We start from the raw sequence: 6148 nt of genomic DNA on the forward strand, positions 1-6148 counted from the left end.
CGCGTATACTGGGGGAATTGAGAATACCACACGCATACTCAGGGCTGGATGCATACTCAGGAAAGGCCTGAGAACTGTAAACTTTCATCTCAGGCTGTGCACAAACAGGAAGCGAAAGCTAAGGCAGAGTGGTAAATGACCTGGTTAAGTGTTGAAGGAGCGCCCTAGCACACAGCCAATTTGCAAATAGTCTTTTTCCTTTTCCTTTGATTTTTCTTTTCTTGGCTCCAGGCAATGAAGGAAACTCTAGCAAAAACACTAGCTGAACACTAAGCTAATGTAACACAGACTTCAGTGGCCATTCATGAGAAAGAATACAGACTTTATAACACTACTTTAGAAAAGTCACCAATCTATAACAAGCAGCAATAATAAACCCTTGGAAGGGGGGAAGAGTCTGATTTCCTTTGTTGCCACAGTATAATATTCAAAATACCCAGTTTTCAATAAAAAATTAACAGTCATGCAAAGAAGTAAGAAAGTACAGCCCATTCAGAGGAAGATAAGAAATTAATAGGGGTGACTGGGTGGCTCAGTCGGTTAAGTATCTGACTCTTTGATTTCAACTCAGGTCATGATCTCACAGTTCCATGAATTGGAGTGCCACTCTGTGCTGGTAATGTGGAGCCTGCCTGGGATTCTCTCTCTCCCTCTGCTCCTCCCCACTCATGCGTGCTCTCTCCCCCCACCCCCCCCTTTCAAAAAAAAAAAAAAAAGTAAGTCACGGTAAGGGGTATTGGAAGAGCCAGGAGAGGAGCGTTTAACAGTATTAATTATGGCACTCAGAGTAGGCTTCAATGATAAAGTGATATTTAGGCAAGGACAGGAAGGCAGTGAGGAAGCAAGCCAAGTGGTTATGTGGGGGAAGAGTGTATCAGGTAGAGGAAACAGCTCATGCATATCCCTATGCTGGAACAATGCCAGGCATGTTTGCGAAGCAGCAAAGGCCAATGGTTTGAGTGTCATGAAGAAGGGGAAGAATAGTTGAAACTATGGCCAAATCATAAAAGCTTTACAGGAACTTTATAGGCCAGGGGTTTATTAGAACTTTGGCTTTTACTGTGAGTGAAATTAAGGGCCAATGGAGAATTCTGAACAAAGGAATTATATGATCTGACTTGTGTTAAAAGGGTCATTTTGGCTGCTTTACTGAGAACAGAGGGCAAAGGTAGAAGAAAGAAGACTGGTTAAGAGGCTACCTGGAAATCCAGTCAAGATATGATGGTGACTTAGTAAGGTAAGATGGCAGCAGTAGATGTGGGGGGGGGAAATTCAGTGTATAATACACACACACACACACACACACACACACACACACACACACACGTGTATATATGTACATGTATACACATATACATATATGTGTGTGTGTGTGTGTATACACACACACACACACACACACACACACACACACACACACTGAAGGTAGAACCAACAAGATATTTTAAGTTTATTTTTTTATTTTGAAGTGGCGGGGGGGGGGCGGGGGGGGGGCGGGCAGAGGCAGAGAGAATGGCAAGCAGGCTCTGTGCCACTAGCACAGAGCCATATGCGGGCTCAAACTCACATGTTGGGAGATCATGACCTGAGCTGAAACGAGGAGTTGGACGCTTAAACGACCGAGCTTTCCAAGTGCCCCAACAAGATTTCTTGACGGATAACACGCAGAATGTGAGAAAAAGAGAGTGGAAGGATGCAAATACCTTTGCCAGAGATAAAGAAACCAATACATAGAGCAGATTCGGAGGGAAAGAGCAGAAGTTCAGTTTTAGACAATCTGAGTCTTAGACTGCTCTTTTAAGTCAAAGAATCTGTTCCATAAATTAAAAGGAGGTGCCTGGATGGCTCAGTCAGTTAAACACCTGACTCTTGATCTCGGTTCAGGTCATGATTTCATGGTTCGTGGGATCAAGCCCCATATTGGGATCTGCACTGAAATCTTGGAGCCTGCCTGGGATTCTTTCTCTCCCTCTCTCTCTGCCCCGTCTCTGCTCATGCACTCTCTCTTTCAAAATAAATAAATAAACTTAAAAAATAAAAAAGTTAATTAAAAAGGCACCAGGGACAAAATGCATTATTTTAGAAAAAATGCACCAATTATTAGAGTCTGAATCTGAACTTTTAGCTACTTTAGTAAGAATTTACCTGGAGTTCTTGGTAAATGAGATATTCCACACAAACGAAGTTTCCAGATATCTGAAATTTCATCCAACTAGTATGAATCGTACTTTTATATAATTGTCATTTGGGATGGCAATCTTTTAAAAAATGCATTTCACATATTCCTGCCATCTAAAACAGAGCTAAATAAAGATGACTTAACCTTTTCTTAAATATGTAGAAGTAACCACTCTGGTAGCAAGTATTATACCACGTAAAATTGTGAAGGGCTGAGTTACAGGTGAGCCACAAGCCTCTATTCTGAGTAGACCTACATGCCTACACTTTGTATTTCCTGTTTCTTCAGCGGACCCCTTTTGCTATCACCAAAGTGCCTGTCCACCTTTTAATTTGTTAATCTACTTATGGAGTAGGCATCGAAATGTTTGTTAAAATGGTCTCAAGAGTGAATTTATCACTGAACTTTTTCTTGAAGTTTCTTTATTTATTTTTGAGAGAGAGAGTGAGTGCGAGCAGGGGAAAAGCAGAGAGAGAGGGAGATAGAGAATCCCAAGCAGACTCTGCACTCATGTGGAACCCAATGCAGGGCTCTATCTCACGACCGTTAGTTAGATCATGACTTGATATGAAATCAAGAGACACTTAATCGACTGAGCCACCCAGGCGCCCCTATCACTGACCATTCTTTTGTACTATTTAGATTTACCACCATGTGCAAGTGGTATTTTCATTAAAGAGGAGAGAGAGACATGTTTCTGTGAGTATATATGTAAAGGGATTTGGATTGAGGACTTATAGGCTGCTTTCCATCTAACATGCGTGAGTTTTTAGAGGGCTTATAGTTATTGCCAACTGAGAGACTTGTCTACCTTTCATCTATTCATTATTATCTTGCTTTTTTCCTGATTATCAGCTATACTTCTAAGAACCCAAAGTTGCCAAACAAGTAGTTTGAACTAGCTATGTTCCCTAGCCATTAAACTAATTTAAAAATAGAAAAAAATAATCCAACCACCAATTTTAACTACTTATACTTACAATTAAAAAAAAGGTGAGCGAATGTGGGTGAGAGGGTTAGTACTAGTAAAGTAGTATAATAGTAATAATGGTCATCATTTAAAAAATATATTCCATGAATATTTTAATAAATTTTATCTAGAGGGGCACCTGGGTGGTTCAGTAGGTTAAGCGTCTGATTTTGGCTCAGGTCATGATCTTACGGTTCATGAGTTTAAAACCCCTGTCAGGCTTTGTGCTGACAGTTTGGAGCCTGAAGCCTGCTTCAGATTCTGTGTCTCCCTCTCTCTCTGCCCCTCCTTTGTTTGTGCGCTCTCTCTCTCTCTCAAAAATAAATAAACATTGAAAGAATAATAAACAAACATGGTATCTATAAACACAAATCCATGAAGGTATCTATAAACATAAACTTGTTTCAGACAAGTCTTTTCATTGAATATAATGTTCCTATTGTGTGACAGGTACTAAACTGTGATTCAGAATAAAGCAGTGTTTCAGAATATTTCCATATTCCTAAAGAGAATCCTGGAACATTAAAATCCACTTGAATATTATTTTACATGTTTTCATACTCAAAATTCATAGCAAATATTTTTTATAAAATACTGAATTTTGAGTTAAAAAAAAACACAAATATTGAACAAAATCTCAATTGCTCAGTAGAACTGAAATGAATCAAGTATCTTCCACACAAGCTAAGGAATATAAATTTGAAACAGAAAAAGGGCACAAATGCTATGGCTGACCTGGAAGTAATTAAGCACTTTAAAAATGAGGATCTATGGGGCACCTGGGTGGCTCAATTGGTAAAGTGTCCGACTTCAACTCAGGTCATTATCTTGTGGTTCATAAGTCGAGCCCCACATTGGGCTCTGTGCTGACAACTCAGAGCCTGGAGTCTGCTTCGGATTCTGTCTCCCTATCTCTGCCCCTCCCCCACTAGTGCTCTGTCTCTGTCTTCCAAAAATAAATAAATGTCAAAAAAAAAATTAAAATGAGGGATCTATGATGATCTTTTAAAAGGAAATTTTGAGAATGCTAGAAGTTCTAATGCTAATAAGCTAGTCTTACAGTTTAGAAAAACTTTGCATAGCTGTTAAAATTTTTATATCAATTTTCTAAAATAAGGCAGAAATATATTTTCATTACATTCTGTATGCTTTCCCCAATATATCTGTGGAGGAAAAAAAAAACTGCCGAAGAACCGACTCCCCAATCCAGAGGACATCTGCTTGAAAAATGAGCAATGAAAGTTTCTGCTAAAACCTATGTATACAAGTAGAATGTAGACCTTTCTGCACTCTTCTATATAAGGTTGCAACCAGAGAGAATTAATTGTGTTCCACAGCAAACACATAAAAGCTGGATAAGAATCATGTTTTGAAACTAGAACTCTGGAAATTACTGTAAGGCTCACAGGGCAGAATCTTCACAGAATGCAAGCTCCAGAATTTCTAGACTTTTTTTTTCTCAAATGGGAAAAACAGCTCAGTATTAATCTGAAACAAAACTATCTTAAACTAGAATGACAGAGACTTATTTCATTCCCCCAAATATCAAAGAAAGCTCTTACAAACACAACATGAATAGGGTCATGAACTGGTTCAACATACTTAACTGGTAGTTTTATGAATTATAATGAATGCTGCTACTCTCTAAAAATGAATATATCAAAGAGGAAATAACCTTCTTGGCAGGCTTGCAGCTATACAACACATTTGTTTCATTGCTTTCAAGTGCCAGTGCTGGAGGCTCTGAATAAGTCCACGGGAGAACTTCAGTCACAGCAGCAAACAGGTCTACCGAGCAGATAAGATAACATGCTTGGGAGATTGACAATACGAGGTAAGTATTTAACAAATAATCTAAAAGGTTTTTTTTTCTTTCTTCAAAAAAAACTGCTATCTTTCATTTCTATTCAGTGATTTAAAAGCCTAAATGAAAATTTACTGATGTTAAAGGAGATATTTAATAGGGGATTTACAGATTTTATGAATAAATGGTTTAATCTTCCTCTTAGCTTACCCTCCTTCCTAAGGAAACTGCAGAGGTTAAGGGAGAAAACGATTACTTAAAACCAAAAGAAAGAACTGTTTGAAATTTGGTGTAAAGTGATAAATTTGGAGAATATTTGTTGTTGCAGAAACAGGCTTTCTTTGAAAGATGAAGTTACTAAAAACAATTATTTGGATTCTAGTAATTATTTTTTTCCTTCTCTCTAAAGGACTTATAAAATGTTTCATAAAAATGTTATTTACATCAGTATTAAGATAAACTTGATCAGATAAACCCAACTACAAATAAGGATTCCTAGCTGGTAAATGATTTATTTGGACCTTACATGGGCTTGAAGTATTTCTAGGTGAGTGTGTACCAAAAAGGTCTATTCAGAACTATTTAGTGCTTCGATGTTTCTAGTCTTATGTACATATTCTAGAGTAAAGGTAAAAAGACATTCAAGGATCGGAAACAGCTAGCCTTTTTTTATGACTACTGAAAAAATTAATGTATCTCCTGTTTCATAACCTGAGGCATATCAGGAATATGACTATGGAACTAAGTTGCATTGCCACAAGTGCACAAGAGACTTACTCAGATGGGAAGGGCTACTAAGCTCAAGTGTTTAACTATTTTTTTAAAATAAAGAAATAATATAATGCAATTCACATATTTTATACATCTAGGGAGAAACTCTCGGAACTCACTGGCATTCAAATTCAAACAGGAGTCTACCACTACAGCAAAAAAAAAAAAAAAAAAAAAAAAAAAGAGAGCAAGAGAAACTAATCAACGGTCTTTCTTTCACAGCTATCAGTTTCTTTCACTAAGCCTTACGAAAGTGGAGCCTCTGCTGAAGACTAAACACTTGGGCCTTACCTACAGAAATGGACAGATGATGTATGCTCTCATTTTAGAGAACCTGAAAATATTTTTTAAAGGAAGGAGTCAACTTTGGCTTTTGAGTGTTTCTGTGGCCTGGGTACAATGCCTTTAAAAAGCAGATGACCAG

The 6148-nt window shown here is 37.8% G+C and overlaps 1 protein-coding gene and 1 long non-coding RNA gene across 3 annotated transcripts in view; one reads left to right on the plus strand and one right to left on the minus strand.

The window, feature by feature from the left end:
* PSMD1 (proteasome 26S subunit, non-ATPase 1) overlaps positions 1 to 6148 on the minus strand; it is a 93755-nt gene that overhangs the window by 40478 nt on the left and 47129 nt on the right. The gene's annotated exons all lie outside the window — the stretch shown is intronic.
* Positions 888 to 6122, plus strand: LOC144617111 (uncharacterized). 2 transcript variants are annotated; one of them, XR_013557160.2, is made up of 3 exons: positions 888 to 1237; positions 4836 to 4983; positions 5947 to 6122. It is a non-coding gene; the product is annotated as an uncharacterized LOC144617111 (long non-coding RNA). The 2 variants fall into 2 exon arrangements; XR_013557159.2 differs by having other exon boundaries at positions 896 to 1237; positions 4876 to 4983.

This window comes from Panthera onca, chromosome C1, assembly GCF_046562875.1.
Source record: "Panthera onca isolate mPanOnc1 chromosome C1, mPanOnc1 haplotype 2, whole genome shotgun sequence".
Classification (NCBI taxonomy): domain Eukaryota; kingdom Metazoa; phylum Chordata; class Mammalia; order Carnivora; family Felidae; genus Panthera; species Panthera onca.